At 43.4% G+C, this 17,072-nt stretch overlaps 1 protein-coding gene across 17 annotated transcripts in view; it reads right to left on the bottom strand.

Moving 5' to 3' along the window:
• Nucleotides 1-17,072, bottom strand: part of SOX6 (SRY-box transcription factor 6) — a 1,055,545-nt gene that overhangs the window by 918,574 nt on the left and 119,899 nt on the right. The gene's annotated exons all lie outside the window — the stretch shown is intronic.

Consider the following 17,072-nt stretch of genomic DNA (forward strand, 5'->3'; position numbering starts at 1 on the left):
GTATCAGGGCACAGCTGTACATGAATGTGCGAAGCTTAGTTACAAGAATCAAGGTAAAAGGTACCTTCGTACAAAGTATTATTTACAGACAGGGTATTAAATTTACAGATAATACAAGAAAGCATAAATATTTACAAATATTACATGCAGTGTGTGAGAAATTGTGGTTACCACCGTGGGGGTAGCCAGAAATAAGTTGCGAAGAAAGGTGTATTTCCTACAGGCAAAGTGTGTCGCTATTTACCGTTAACAGAATGGCATTGCTAGTTGCCGTACAGGATTCTATATCTAGTGGTCATTCTGTTTCTCTTTATATGGATGTCATGTTTATTAAATAGTATGACAGCTCTTCTCTGGGCATTTCAAATTAGTCTCCTCTTCTACCGAGGGTTCACTCTCTGCCTGAGAACGTAGCATAGCTTCAGTCTTGAAAGTCTGCCTCCTAAAAAGAGGGCCCCATAACAAAGACCATGCACAGATGTGCATTTTGCGTGGGTGTGTTTCTGAAGCGCCCCTTGATAATTGCATCTCTTCACAATCATTCGTTTGGGCAAGTGGCATTTTCTAATTCCTTTAAGGAAGTATATCCACCCGCAGCTTGCCTTTTTGCCCGTGGGAGCCCATAACCAAGCCTCGAAACCTATCGTCAGCAACCGCCAGGTAAGAGACGATGTCCTAATTCTCGTAGCCAGTGGTTGCATGCAGCCAATTAAGACAACTTAGAGCAAGAGCATTGAGCTGGGCATCTAGCAGCCACTGTCACGATATGGGTAAACACGACTTCCGCTCCTCACTTACGGCAGTAAACATGGACAGTGTCTGGCCTCGGCCTGTGAGTAGTCAGAATTCGCGCATCATTCACAGTAAGTACATCTGGAGTAGCTGAAGTCACCTGTGCAGACCTCTGCCCAATATGCCAGCTTGCATCTGGTAGTGCCTGCCTTACATTACACTGTTCACACGTGTCTGCTTGCGTACCCTGCGGGTACTCTGATGGAACGAGCACACATCAAGCAGAATAAGAGGAACGGATCCAAGCGCTCGCCCATACATACCTGCGGCCTGTGACACAATGCATCTCAACTCACACCTTGTCCACCCTCTCCTCCCCCCCACGTGTTATCAGCGCAAATTCCCCAAAACGAGTCTGGAAATCTTCCCTCAGCATTCCCTCTGCTTATTCTTAAGAAAGGGCCCGGATCAAGGCTTCAGATGGAGACAGGAATAATGACTCGAACCAGGACTAACGCAAAACATGTGTTAAGGGTCCCTGTGCAAGCTGCCCGGGGATGCCGCACTGTAAATCACGGTATTAGCACCTATATCCTGCAGATGCTCAGCCCAGGGTTCATATTTGAGAAAGGTCAGCTTTCCTAAAATGGACTGTTCCCATGTCAGGAATGTTAGCATCACCTACACGTCCCCATAGAGGAGGATCTCATAGGGAAAGCTGAGTGTTAGCTTCCCCCCCCCAATCCTTCCTATCACCTTCCTTGATTTCTTTCCCTGCAATTTGCTGCCGCTTTATTTCATACAATATGGGCCTGACGAGTAAATAATTAAGGGCTTTATTCAATTAGTGCTTTGCTGTGGGCACAAGACGAGGAGCATCCACGCTGATTAGGACCCTAGGTAGTAAATGCCAACACAGTGCACTAATTGATAATTAGTGGACAGGGCCACAGAGACAACAGAGCCAGCGAATGCCCTTAGGAGAATGGGAGTAGAACATGGGTTTCTTTTGTGCAACTTATAGGCTTGTCTATAATTGGAACAGATTTAATTTAAAAGAACACATTTCTCTGTTCAGAGTGCTTGAGGGTGATACTCCAGAGCGTCTTACACGTTTCTTCTGTATTTCAGTGTTAATTCCTCATAATTGATTTATGCAAAAGCCTGGGTTTTCCGTTGCATGGCGCATGAAGCTATTGCTTTTGTTTAAAAAAAGAAATACTATCTGATCATATGCAATATTAGAGTGCTGCTGGGGTGATGTTCTGCCCTGTTAGAGGACTGCGGTATGATAGTCTTCCGATGCATGTGCTAGCATCAGTGAGCTGAGCAGCCGGGTGTGATAAATTGCCACCTGGCAAGGTGGTGAAAGCCCTGGCTTTTTAAATGTTTATTAAATAATAAGAAGATACAGGTAAATCGATCTCTGAAAGGGAAATCTGCTAATCAGTTTCCGCGGTCATAAACTCTGTGCCATGAGCATAGCGTGCACTTGTGCCCAACTGCATCAGTGTCCTGATTCACTGCACTTGCTCTACCGGTGGCATAGAGCAGCTTCAGAGGTCACACGTGCCCTCAACAACTGCAGTGACACCCATATCTCTGCACCACAAGGGCAGCATTCAAAATACGCACCCCTATTCCAAAAATGATATAACCTCGAAGATGTTGTCTTTGTGGCTCATAGAACTGTTAATATAAGCCATACCTGAGTTAGGGTATGGTGGCCAGCATCTTTCAGAGTTATCCCAGCAACAATAAGTTGATTTTGCACACGTGACAGCCTTGGGACACAGTTCAGTTGTGGAAGGATTATGTGTATTCCTTCCGCACAAGGCCCACCCCTGTCCACTGACAGGGCTAGCCCTGGGGGATTGCTTTGTTGTGTTCCTTTGTAAAGGGCAGGTAACACCCTTTCCCCCAGGACAGCCACTCCACAGGATGCTGGCCTGGGAACAGAAACCGAGAGGCACACCAATTCACAAGGAGACAGAACTCAAACCAGTGGGCTGCATTTCTAAAGGCCTTTGTTTCTATTGAGAAGGGAAGACGGCCTTTGCACTTTGGGTGTGATGTCAGAAGGGAAAGGTCCTCTCATTTCAAAAGCAGGGATCGGTCCCCTGAAGCAGGCTAGCTTTAGTCCAATCACCTGGAGACTTTTGCCTGTAAAAGAAGGGGTCTCTCACTACTTTTTGAATCATCTTCGGTATCATCTTGAAGCATCTCTGCATCATCATTTGAGAAGATTTCACTGGACCCTGCTGGTAGAGCAGTCCCTTCTAAAGTCCTCCAGTTCTGAGGGTAAGGCAGGTGTTCCAAGGCAGCTCTGTCCCCTAACAATCCCCAGGGATCATTGGGGATGATTTGCTGCTCGATGAACAGGATCTGACTCACTGCCAGTCACAGCGGTACCCAGGACCTCACCATGTTGGAGGACCCCTACAGTTGTCTGCCAGCCTCTCCCGTGTTTGGAAGCATGAGAAAAGGACTCATCTTGTCCCTGAGCCCTTGGGTTGGGACTCACAGTACCAACCCTGAGAGCCAAGACAGTCGGGATCCTAGAGTTTGTTGCCATCGATCTGGTTGGAGCTGGTTTCATAAACTGTTTAGCACATTTGAACCAGCAGGACCCGCCACTGCTGCCTTTTGCTCTCTCGCGATCTTCACAAAGTGCCAAGAAGTCTGTTTCGGTACTGCTGAACTACCAAGAACCGCAGGGCACTACCAAGGCTTGGGCCCTTAACTTGGGCGGTGGGCCATTACCGACTGGGTCGGCCCGCCGCCTTAGTTAATATCGCCTCAATGTGACATTTGACGTTCTTTGGGGGCCCAATTATACCTTTAGTATAAATCCTTTTTGCATCCCAGTCATAATCAATATTATTTGCTTATGTGTTTAATGTTTGCTTTTAATGCACCCATGCAACCAATTTGTCACTTCAGAGACTGAAGATGGGTGAGCCAGAATGGGCCTGGGACAGAGCATAAAGTAACCAGAGAATGAATGCATAGGGAAGTCAGGAAGGTGGACTTTAGAACAGAATGTCAAACAGATGTGTCTTGAGAGAATGGTGAAAGTATAAATATTGGGTTCTTTCTATGGCTGCAAGGGCAAAGCGGTGCATAGGATGGGACCTTGAACTGCAAACTGACATCTGCCTAAATGTTTCTTGGAGAATTTTGGAACTGCAAACATGTAGGTTTCAGGTATTGCACTATGTGACATGTGTGTAGTGCCCAGCTGCCATTTGTGTGGCCTCAAAGTTATTTATGTTGTCTAAGATTTCAGCTGACTGGAGTTTGAACATACTTGTCAAATGATAATTTTGCCAGAGAAGATTGCTACTGTAGCATTATATCTCACAGTGTTATGTGCTGGGTGTGGGTTGCTGCGTTCTGGCATAAGGACGGAATGTGGCATGGGACTCAGCCAGCTAATATGAAAATGCTACACTAATAGGTGGAGGAAGTAGTGAGTAAATGTATGACTATCCATCCCTAGAGCAACTGATTGCAGGTGAGGGATATGCAATACTGTACGTCCACATTTCATGCACTGTTTTGTAAACATAACATGCCAAATGGTATGCGTACAGCTGCAGGAAAAGCATCTGTTTAACTCAAGACGATATGACAGTCAATCTGTGCTGTTCCATTACATGCACATTGTGTAAAAAGAGACAAGAAAAAGAGGTTGACCTGCAAAAAGCAATATGCTCTCCAGCAAGACGTCCCAACACACAGTATTAATGCAATGCCCATTAACCTCCAGCCATAGCAAAAACAGATATCAAGAAGCAAACAAGGCAAAAAGAAAAGATAGAAATAGAATACAGTCAAAATTCTACAATTCTCTTAACTATGAGATGCTCCTACGAGCGGCATAAGCAGACAGCTCACATTTCAATTCCTCTCTTTGCCACTATCACACATTCTCCCTCTCTCTCCCTCTCATTGATGCATAGTACACTGTGTGCAGCAGGGAAACGGGAATTGCCAGATGAGGGGGTAGTCTGAAGAATGTACTCATTATTATAAATCAGAGGTCTGCAAACCCTGCCATGAGTGAAATTCTAGGGGTTATGGGACGCATGAGTCTTTGGGTCAGAGAAAGAGCTGCCTGAGTCCTGGAAATCCAAGGCACTCATGTCACCTTCTTTGGTAGGTTGGTTGGCAGACTGAGAGCCATCTTAACGCTCACTATAACTTGCTCAAGGCTTGGGCTCAGTGGGCCTGCTGGGACTTGTATTCCTCAGGGCAATGAACAGCATTTGTCAGGCATTCATAAAGGGAATACACGCAGGGACCAGAATGAATACCCAGTGTCTTCAACAAGCCTTAAAAACCTGTCACACAGGCCCATAGTGAGTTCCCCCTGTGGAGTTGAGGGTTCCTCATAGATGATAAAATCTTTATGTCATTGTTAGTTCAGGATGCAGTAACTTTTATAAACTACTAATCTCTTTTAGTTTGGCCTTTTAGGTGGTGCTTGCGCCACCTTTAATCCAAAACAATTGCATTAGAGTACCGATAGGGAGATTTGGCCTATGAGAAGGAACACAAAGCTTGTAGGTGTTTGGTTATTTGTCCACCCATTGACTGCTCCGCGTCACGCTAATCGCTATGGCCAGTCCCACCCAGGTCCTCCGCCAAACCGACCCAAAACACTGCCTCACAGGAACTCCTTGAGCTTGCTTTAAACAAGCCTTACCAACAAACTTTGCACTCAAAGTGCCTGTCAGTGTTTTTTTCAAAGCAGCCACCTGAGAGGTGATTACTTATTGGAGATGTAAACTCATTGTTGTTGTAATAAAAATGTCTTAACAAGGTCTGCTTCAGCGACTCGATTTATAAGCACTATGCATGTCCTACACTGAACTCTTGTTAAAAACGAGGATAGGCAAAGCCAACAGTTTTGGCTTGTGTGTAGGTGGTTGGCATTTGCCAGGCACTGCAATTCAATGCCCAGGAAGTCGCACAATTTTGCACCTGCTTCCAACAATGGCCAGTGTGGCAATGCCTGGCAACTTCCTTTTGCAGGCTTATGCAAAAGCGCAAACTGATGGCATTACCAACGCTTGTTTCGTATGCTGTATCCTGTCAGCCAACCTGTCAATGCTTGGAAAGCCATTGTGTATCATAAAAGTGTGTTTGTATATGCGTGTGCTGCTTTCACAGTAGGGTTACTGACAATGTGTGGTCATGCATGTGTGCATGGGTGGGATGTACACACATTAAGCAATTATTCCAATCAACTAAAGTACAGACTGTAGTACAGTGTGATAGTAGCATGCAGCTCTGCAGTGCACTTCTGGGCTATGCAATCATGAGTTGCCATGTTATTGTCTGCTTGCACTGCATGTGCACTGAAAGGGCCAGGCTATTTTTAACTAAGCTCCATGTCGGTATTTTACATTGAAGCAGCGCTGTAAGTCAATCACATGGCAAATTGCACCAGAATAGAATGAATTGATCCATAAATGATCGGGTTACAGTCAGTCACATGAGCCTCAGCAAATTCTTGCAGTGCTATGTCCAGACGCCGGTGCTCTTCTGCTGCAGGGTTGAATCATTTGACTGGCAAATAGTCAGTGCACATCTATTGGTTCTTTTAAAGGCCTGGCTAACATCTGGTGAATTTCACCTGCCTTGTTTGCTTTTGTTTAACAAATGTGTTCATAAAAAGAAATAAAGGCAATGATTGGAAGAACCAGTTTGCTCATTTAAATCTAAAATGATTGGTGCAAACATATCTCGACACAAGCCCTTCTTGCAGTGTTCAGAACAATGGTGAAAAACTATTGGTCACATTATTCTACATACAAGTATGAACCTAACAAGACCATATGCCATGCAAAAGTTCAACAACAAATGAGCATTCTCAAGACAACTGCGAGCTACCTTTAGACTCGCCAGGTCACTGAACTGCCTTCTACGCGGCGAACCCCGAAGGACACCAACAAATATCTAGAGAACGGCAATACCAGCAGTCGTAAAAAAAACTCCTGCCTTCAGAAAAGGTCCTAGAGCAATGAAGCTACTCCCAGCAGCTTCAATCCGGAAGTTATCCTCATGCTCAAGCGGATGGGCCATGAAGACAGCTCACAGGACTCACACAGCTCTGGGATACTTTCGGAGGATCTACCCTTTCCAAGGACCTAAGCAAGCCATGTTCTTGAGGAAACATCCGATTTTCTATATAACTGGGACTTTCTCTATGATCCCCTCTGGTGGTGAAACTCTGCCCCACTCGCAGATGGACACACAGACCCGCAGCAGGACAAAGTGTTTGCGTTTTCGGCATATGTGTTTGCCTGTATATTTCTGTACACTACACAGCTCATATGTATTGCAAAGCGAAGCCGTGTGCGCAAAATTAGGCAATAAGGCGACCAGGTTCTTTATCCATACTACACAAGCCTGTACATGCATTCTACCTTAAGTGAGCAATGGCTTCAATCTGTCCTTACTGAAAACGGCTAGATATGTCAGCCATCTTGCACTGAGATCAGTGGAAAAAGTGCTCAATAGCACTCCCTGCAGCATCACACATTTATATCCACAGTTGATGGGGGAAAGTGTAATTGCAGAGCTTCAGAACCTATTTCATTGGGGCTTTGCTTAGATCCAGTAAAAGCAGGCATGTTCTTAATATGGCAAGGCGCTAATGTTTGCAGTGTACCAAGGGCTGACTCGAGACTGATATTACCTTCTCACTTATATGTAAATTATATTTTATTTTCAAAATATGTCACTTCAAAATGACAGCCTAAATATATTTGCAAATCGTTTCTTGCATTTACGTTTCTGGCCTTAATACTTGTGCGTGTATGCGAGCAAAGAGAGGGGTGTGTTTCCTCTCTGTCCCTCCCCTTCGCTGTTGACACACTGCTCGTTGCCCTATTACCATGCGACCAATATCATGGATTAGGAAAGACCAACGAGGTATGCCTCCTCGTTTGTTCTCTGGGACTTTTTTTGTAAGTGTTCTACCAAAAACTAACTTTAGCACTCTGCCTTCACCACCTCTGACAATTATTCCCTCTTCAATGCTGTTTACTGTATGTACACACTAAAGTATAACCGGTACACTTCTGCAAATCAAAATGCCACACATATTTACCTTGAAAAAAGTACATTTTTCTATCTGGACAACCTAGAAACTGAAAGCCCACATGGCTTGGAAAAGTTCCCCATTGTGGGTGTTCAGTCTCGTAGAATGTACAGAGTCATCACCCCTCCAAAACGATCGTACTCGGATCGATTATTTGAGAAGTGAGGGGCAGCTCATGGTTTGTCTTTTGGAGGGGGGCTTAAACTGTAGATGGTGCTACATCTAACCAACTACCGAGTGAGCCGCACTGCCATTCAAAATCATGACCTTAAGTTTACACGTTGATCTTTGCAAGTGAAATTCAACCTTCTGAGCTAGCACAGGTTCTGTTGGACACATGGGAACATCATGTAATTTCACACACTTCATTGTAGTGGCTCAAGTTAGGAACCCATATTCTGGAACCATGTGTTCAGGAAATTGTTAGTTTTGATATTAGATGTCACTTAAGCCCCACGTATCAGCTGAAACTATTCACTTGTAGTGCATATAAGAGGGAGATGAAATTTGAGGAGGGACACAGCTTGCTGCTGTTGTTTGGTTATTTGCCCAGCCATTGACTGCCCATTGTCATTTTAATCCCTATGGCCACTCTCACCCACTACCTGCCCCCCCTCGCCTAAAAGACATCCTCCTGAGAAGTCTCTGAGCTAGCTCTATCAAGCAGTAACATCAGACCAAGAGCTGTAAATGGCCCGTTGGTGTTCTTTCTAAGCACTCTTCTGAGAGTTAACCAACCACTTGTTTTATGAGCCGTATGTGTGTATTTGCATCTGTTCCTTGCACCCTGTTAAAAGCACTACTATCTGATACCCAGGTCTTCACACTATTTTCCAACTTCAGCCTTCTTTTGGACAGGTAGTATTGTTATGACAGTGCCTGGCAAATGACTATCCCATGCCTGCTCAAAAGCTAAACCTGTTTGGTTTTCCAATGCATGTTTCTCAACGTGCATAGTTTGTGACCAGAGATTTGGGGGCTTGGTTACAGAATCTATCCAGTTAAGTGCTTTACTTTAGAGAGATGTGATTGGAACCTACCAGACCCCGCTTCAGAGGGTTAAGTCCCCCCTTCCTGGACTGCTGTGTATTTGGCAATTGTTTGTATGTATTGCTTTTTTAAAAGACGTCAGAACATGTCCTTTCTTTCGATATACAGCTAAAGGTGGTGCTCGGTTCTGCATAATTGTATTTATTTATTTAATTATTTTTGTATAGTTGACTAAGTTAAAACATTAAACGTTACACCCTGAAGATTAGATGCTGGTAACCCCGCAATAATCTGAGAATCACGTGATGCAGCATAAAAACAAGTTTAAAACGATCACATCACATTTTAATACAGCGCTTCAGTTCCTCCTCATTCTAACATAGAATCGCTTCAGAGATATTCATGCAATGCTACCGGCACCTTACTACCAGACCGGCATACTTGTAATGACTCCCATATCCTCTTATAGGTGATTCAAACTTTTAATGAGGGGGCAATGTGGAGATTGCAAGTTTATTATTTTGTTATTTTATTTTTCATTTGTAAGTCGCCTATACACAAGTGTTTCCAGGAGCCACAAGATAAGAAGGGGAGGGGGGAACAAGGGGATCATGAGCATAGAGGAACCAAGAAACTGTTATAGTGGTCTTGTGACAATCCTACTGTGCAAGTGCTTCAGAAGGTTGGTAAGGGCAAGGGTGAGGGGGTAGCAGAAGAAGTGCAGGAGTGGGATGCTTCCAGGGAAGGGGGCAGGGAAGTTCTGGTGGGAAACCAGAAGGCAGGTGCTGGGGGAAAGGAGTGCTGTGGGAAGGGAGGAGCAGGCTGGGAAGTGCTCAGGGCCAGAGGAGAAGGGGCAAAGGGAGGATGAGTGCTGTGGGAAGGGAGGACCAGGTTGGGCTAGTCTGGGAAGTGCTCAGGGCCAGAGGAGAAGGGGCAAAGGGAGGATGAGTGCTGTGGGAAGGGAGGACCAGGTTGTGCAGGTCTAGGAAAGGAATCTGAGGGCAAGTGATGGAAGTAGGATGCAGGGACAGGTGGGGGTTGGTCTGGACACTGTATGACTCTGAAGGGACCAGTCCCCAGTTGTAGTGGCAGAGGGGGAATTGGCCTGGGAGGGGGAGAGGGAAGGAAGAGGAGAAAAGGAAAGTCTTGAGAAGTTTCCATATTTTTAGAAGGTCCGGCTCAAGTCGGTGGGGGTACCGAAGGCCATTCCAGAGGGAGGAGCCAGCTGAGGAGAGGGATGTACCTCCCACTCTTTGCTTGGAGAAGCATTTCACCTGCAGAGAGTTGGAGCCAGAGGACTGAAGGACTCTGGCAGGGCCGTATTTAGGGAGGGAGAGCTGGATATAGAGAGTTCCCAGGTGCCAGGTGGCCTTGTTGATGATGTAAAGGGTCTTGAATTTGATCCTTGCAGTCACCGGCAGCCAGTGGAGAGATTTTAGAGATCCGGTCCCTGGGCTTGAGGCCAAGGATCAGTCTTGCAACCCTATTCTGGATTAGTTGGAGGGGCAAGTGAGGCAAGAGGCAGATTGAGAAAGAGGATGTTACAATAGTCAAGCCTAGAGAAAACCAGGGCTCTGGAGACATTGAGCTTCTAGGGAAGGCAAGAAAAGGTAGAATGCCCCTGAGAAGTTGGAGTTGAAAGTTGGACTTTTTGGCAAGGTCCATGATGTGTGGAGAGAAAGTGAGAGAAGAGTCATAGATGATCTCAAGGTTTTTGGCCTCACAGGTAGGTGAGGGGATGGGACCCCAGGGGTCAGGCCAGAGAGACATGGGGAAACAAGGAGCAGGTGTCCCAATGAGTAGGATCTTGGTATTACTGGCATCAAGGCAGAGATCACTGGTAGAGCACAAGCGCTGAAAAGGAATAAGGCAGTCAGGTATGAGGGAGGATGAAGAGGTAGAGGATGACAGCTTGAGGGAGAGCTGTGTGTCATCTGCATAACACTGGAAAAGAGGTGAGAAGGTGGAGATCAGGTAGGCCAGAGGGACCAGATATATGTTGAAGAGCCATGGTGATAGAATGGAGCCCTGGGGGACTCCACAGGTAGAAGAAATTGTTGAGAGAAAAGAACTAATTTGCAGTTGGGAGGGTCTGTTTGAAAGGAAGGAGGTAAGCCATGCCAGTGCCCTGTCCGTGATGCCTACCCTGTCTGTGATGCCTAGGGTATTATGGAGGTGATTTATGGAGAGGGAGTGGTTGACAGTGTCTAAGGGGGAAGACAGACCGAGGAGGATCAGATTATAACCGGCCTAGACCTGAGGTTAACAAAGAGATTACTTGCTGTAGGGGAGAACAGGAGAAGAAGGAAGGGAGCAATGAATGATAACTGTATAGATTATTAAGTCATGGTTAATTAAGGTATTATCATATTCAATACCTGCAGCATGTAGGTATTGAAGACAGAACAAAGTCAAAAAGCATTGCTTGTATCCTTTGAAACATCTTCTAAAAACATAACTGAAATAAATCTCATGTAATGGTGGCTTTAGCTTTTAGTAGAAGACTTTTGCAGAGAGTACAGAACAATTAGCCCCTGATTCATGGAATTATTTGCATGTAAAAACAGGATTTGCATGCCATTCTGCCTGCAAAATTAAGCAGAATGGCATGCAAATCCCCTTTTTGCACGCAAATAATTCCCTGAATCAGGGCCTTAATGTCTTTTGTTTGAATATTTCATGCACGTGAAACTAACATCAAAACTAATTGGAGAGGGTAACACCGAACCCTCGTGAAACATCAGGGAAGAGGCACTTAACTGATGTCTCACTAGAAGCTTATTCTTTATGGGAAACTAGTGGTACCGCCTGTAGCTGAGATGCACGTGGGGGTCTGCTATTGCCTTGTGTATGTTTTATTGTGTCATAACTTCCTATATGTGAAAAATCATAAAATCGTAAATCTCCCAAAATTGCCTATACTGATAGCATGGGGACGGACCTCGCTCCAGCCCAATGCAGGGTGAATGGGTGGGGTTGGTCATATTTCACTATTGCCAGTTCAGCCCAGACGGGTATGCCAACCTTGTGTCTTAACTTCCTATTTTTGGAAAAGTCACAAGCTCAGCAGTCTTCCGAAATTGCCTATACTGATCGTAGATGGCCGGCCCCGCCCTTTGCAGGGCAAATTGGTGGGATTGGTCCGATTTCACCATCACCAGTACACCACAGACCAGTATGTCGACCGAAGGCTAGAATTTCAGCCCACCAACTGTTGGGGGGCTGGAGCCAACAATCGCAAAATCATCAATCTCCCGAAATCGCCTATACTGATAGCACAGGGCCGGACCCCGCCCTGTACGGCTACATTGGTGGAATTTGTCAAATTTCACTATCCCCAGTACCCCCAGATAGGTATGCGACCCTGTGCCAACATTTTAACCCACCAACTGTTATGGGGTGGAGCCAACACTGAACATACAAACACATTTTCACAAATATATAAGTAGATATGACCCTCTCAAGGCATCTAAATTAATTTCTCCATATCGATCAACTTTGCCAATGGACCTAAGTCTAACACTAGCCAGCCATCTTGAAAGGGCCTAATCTAGGGGTTATATTTAGGAGCAACCTCAAATGATTCAAGGAGCAACACATGGAAGCAACCATTTTCTCTTGATTAAAAGCATTTCACTGTTACAGCAGCACATTTTACTAGCCAATGCCCTTACGTTGTCCAGATTGTGCTTCTGTCACTGTGTCTACGAGAGAATCACGCATTAAGTGAGTGGGAGACGTTTGTGAACCCTCCTTTTTCTAACCTCAAGGAAATGCTAAAATGACTGGGTACTAACAAATACCAAATGAGTGCCAGAAGCTGGGAAACATGCTGCACTTTGACATTTGTCTATTAACAATCACAGATTGTTTCAAAAGACTCATTGGATGAAAGTAACACTTGGCTCTTTCTCCCTGTCACCCTGGACGTGGGTTGGCTCATTCTGCCTCGCTCTATCAGATGATGTACTCTGAGGCGTCCATTTGAAAGCTTATTATGTCTGTCTTGGCTATTCCCGCTGCTCCCTGTGTCAAAGTACAGCAATTGTCAATTTCACCAGGACGTACAGAGGACTATCCTAAAATCCAATACATAAATACAACAAACGAAGAGTGGCAGAGCACTATCCTAAAAACCAATACATAAATACAACAAGTGAAGAGTGGCAGAGCACTATCCATAAAAACCAACACATAAATACAACAAGCGAAGAGTGGCAGAGCACTATCCTAAAAACCAATACATAAATACAACAAGCGAAGAGTGGCAGAGGACTATCCGAAAAACCAACACATAAATACAACAAGCGAAGAGTGGCAGAGCACTATCCTAAAAACCAATACATAAATACAACAAGCGAAGAGTGGCAGAGGACTATCCGAAAAACCAACCCATAAATACAACAAGCGAAGAGTGGCAGAGGATTATCCTAAAACCAATACATAAATACAACAAGCCAAGAGTGGCAGAGCACTATCCTAAAAACCAATACATAAATACAACAAGCCAAGAGTGGCAGAGCACTATCCTAAAAACCAGTACATGAATACAACAAGCGAAGATTGGCAGAGGACTATCCTAAAAACCAATACATAAATACAACAAGTGAAGAGTGGCAGAGGACTATCCTAAAAACCAACACATAAATACAAGCGAAGAGTGGCAGAGGACTATCCTAAAAACCAATATATAAATACATCAAGCAAAGAGTGACAGAGGACTATCCTAAAACCCAACACATAAATACAACAAGCGAAGAGTGACAGAGGACTATCCTAAAAACCAATACCTAAATACATCAAGTGAAGAGTGGCAGAGGACTATCCTAAAACCCAACACATAAATACAACAAGCGAAGAGTGGCAGAGGACTATTCTAAAAACCAATACATAAATAAAACAAGCGAAGAGTGGCAGAGCACTATCCTAAAAACTGATATATAAATACATCAAGCAAAGAGTGACAGAGGACTATCCTAAAAACCAATACCTAAATACATCAAGCGAAGAGTGACGGAGCACTGTCCTAAAAACCAATAAATAAATACAAGTGAAGAGTGGCAGAGGACTATCCTAAAAACCAACACATAAATACAACAAGCGAAGAGTGGCAGAGGACTATCCTAAAAACCAATACATAAATACAACAAGCGAAGAGTGGCAGAGGACTATCCTAAAAACCGACACATAAATACAACAAGCGAAGAGTGGCAGAGGACTATCCTAAAAACCAACACATAAATACAACAAGCGAAGAGTGGCAGAGCACTATCCTAAAAACCAATACATCAATACAACAAGCGAAGAGTGGCAGAGCACTATCCTAAAAACCAATACATAAATACAACAAGCGAAGAGTGGCAAAGCACTATCCTAAAAACCAATACCTAAATACATCAAGCGAAGAGTGGCAGAGGACTATCCTAAAAACCCATACCTAAATACATCAAGCAAAGAGTGGCAAAGCACTATCCTAAAAACCAATACCTAAATACATCAAGCGAAGAGTGGCAAAGCACTATCCTAAAAACCAATACATAAATACAACAAGCGAAGAGTGGCAGAGGACTATCCTAAAAACCAAATCATAAATACAACAAGCGAAGAGTGGCAGAGGACTATCCTAAAAACCAATACATAAATACAACACGCGAAGAGTGGCAGAGGACTATCCTAAAAACCAATACATAAATACAACAAGTGAAGAGTGGCAGAGGACTATCCTAAAAACCAACACATAAATACAAGCGAAGAGTGGCAGAGCACTATCCTAAAAACCAATATATAAATACATCAAGCAAAGAGTGACAGAGGACTATCCTAAAACCCAACACATTAATACAACAAGCGAAGATTGGCAGAGCACTATCCTAAAAACCAATATATAAATACATCAAGCGAAGAGTGGCAGAGGACTATCCTAAAAACCAACACATAAATACAACAAGCGAAGAGTGGCAGAGGACTATCCTAAAAACCAATACATAAATACAACAAGCGAAGAGTGGCAGAGGACTATCCTAAAAACCAATACATAAATACAACAAGTGAAGAGTGGCAGAGGACTATCCTAAAAAACAATACATAAATACAACAAGTGAAGAGTGGCAGAGGACTATCCGAAAAACCAACACATAAATACAAGCGAAGAGTGGCAGAGCACTATCCTAAAAACCAATATATAAATACATCAAGCAAAGAGTGACAGAGGACTATCCTAAAACCCAACACATAAATACAACAAGCGAAGATTGGCAGAGCACTATCCTAAAAACCAATATATAAATACATCAAGCGAAGAGTGGCAGAGGACTATCCTAAAAACCAACACATAAATACAACAAGTGAAGAGTGGCAGAGGACTATCCTAAAAAACAATACATAAATACAACAAGTGAAGAGTGGCAGAGCACTATCATAAAAACCAATACATAAATACAACAAGCGAAGAGTGGCAGAGGACTATCCTAAAAACCAACACATAAATACAACAAGCGAAGAGTGGCAGAGGACTATCCTAAAAACCAATACCTAAATACAACAAGTGAAGAGTGGCAGAGGACTATCCTAAAAAACAATACATAAATACAACAAGTGAAGAGTGGCAGAGGACTATCCTAAAAACCAACACATAAATACAAGCGAAGAGTGGCAGAGCACTATCCTAAAAACCAATATATAAATACATCAAGCAAAGAGTGACAGAGGACTATCCTAAAACCCAACACATAAATACAACAAGCGAAGATTGGCAGAGCACTATCCTAAAAACCAATATATAAATACATCAAGCGAAGAGTGGCAGAGGACTATCCTAAAAACCAACACATAAATACAACAAGTGAAGAGTGGCAGAGGACTATCCTAAAAAACAATACATAAATACAACAAGTGAAGAGTGGCAGAGCACTATCATAAAAACCAATACATAAATACAACAAGTGAAGAGTGGCAGAGGACTATCCTAAAAACCAACACATAAATACAACAAGCGAAGAGTGGCAGAGGACTATCCTAAAAACCAATACATAAATACAACAAGCGAAGAGTGGCAGAGGACTATCCTAAAAACCAATACATAAATACAACAAGTGAAGAGTGGCAGAGGACTATCCTAAAAACCAACACATAAATACAAGCGAAGAGTGGCAGAGGACTATCCTAAAAACCAATATATAAATACATCAAGCAAAGAGTGACAGAGGACTATCCTAAAACCCAACACATAAATACAACAAGCGAAGAGTGACAGAGGACTATCCTAAAAACCAATACCTAAATACATCAAGTGAAGAGTGGCAGAGGACTATCCTAAAACCCAACACATAAATACAACAAGCGAAGAGTGGCAGAGGACTATTCTAAAAACCAATACATAAATAAAACAAGCGAAGAGTGGCAGAGCACTATCCTAAAAACTGATATATAAATACATCAAGCAAAGAGTGACAGAGGACTATCCTAAAAACCAATACCTAAATACATCAAGCGAAGAGTGACGGAGCACTGTCCTAAAAACCAATAAATAAATACAAGTGAAGAGTGGCAGAGGACTATCCTAAAAACCAACACATAAATACAACAAGCGAAGAGTGGCAGAGCACTATCCTAAAAACCAATACATAAATACAACAAGCCAAGAGTGGCAGAGCACTATCCTAAAAACCAGTACATGAATACAACAAGCGAAGATTGGCAGAGGACTATCCTAAAAACCAATACATAAATACAACAAGTGAAGAGTGGCAGAGGACTATCCTAAAAACCAACACATAAATACAAGCGAAGAGTGGCAGAGGACTATCCTAAAAACCAATATATAAATACATCAAGCAAAGAGTCACAGAGGACTATCCTAAAACCCAACACATAAATACAACAAGCGAAGAGTGACAGAGGACTATCCTAAAAACCAATACCTAAATACATCAAGTGAAGAGTGGCAGAGGACTATCCTAAAACCCAACACATAAATACAACAAGCGAAGAGTGGCAGAGGACTATTCTAAAAACCAATACATAAATAAAACAAGCGAAGAGTGGCAGAGCACTATCCTAAAAACTGATATATAAATACATCAAGCAAAGAGTGACAGAGGACTATCCTAAAAACCAATACCTAAATACATCAAGCGAAGAGTGACGGAGCACTGTCCTAAAAACCAATAAATAAATACAAGTGAAGAGTGGCAGAGGACTATCCTAAAAACCAACACATAAATACAACAAGCGAAGA

Source organism: Ambystoma mexicanum, chromosome 11 (assembly GCF_040938575.1).
Source record: "Ambystoma mexicanum isolate Mex_15411 chromosome 11, UKY_AmexF1_1, whole genome shotgun sequence".
NCBI classification, from domain to species: Eukaryota; Metazoa; Chordata; class Amphibia; order Caudata; family Ambystomatidae; genus Ambystoma; species Ambystoma mexicanum.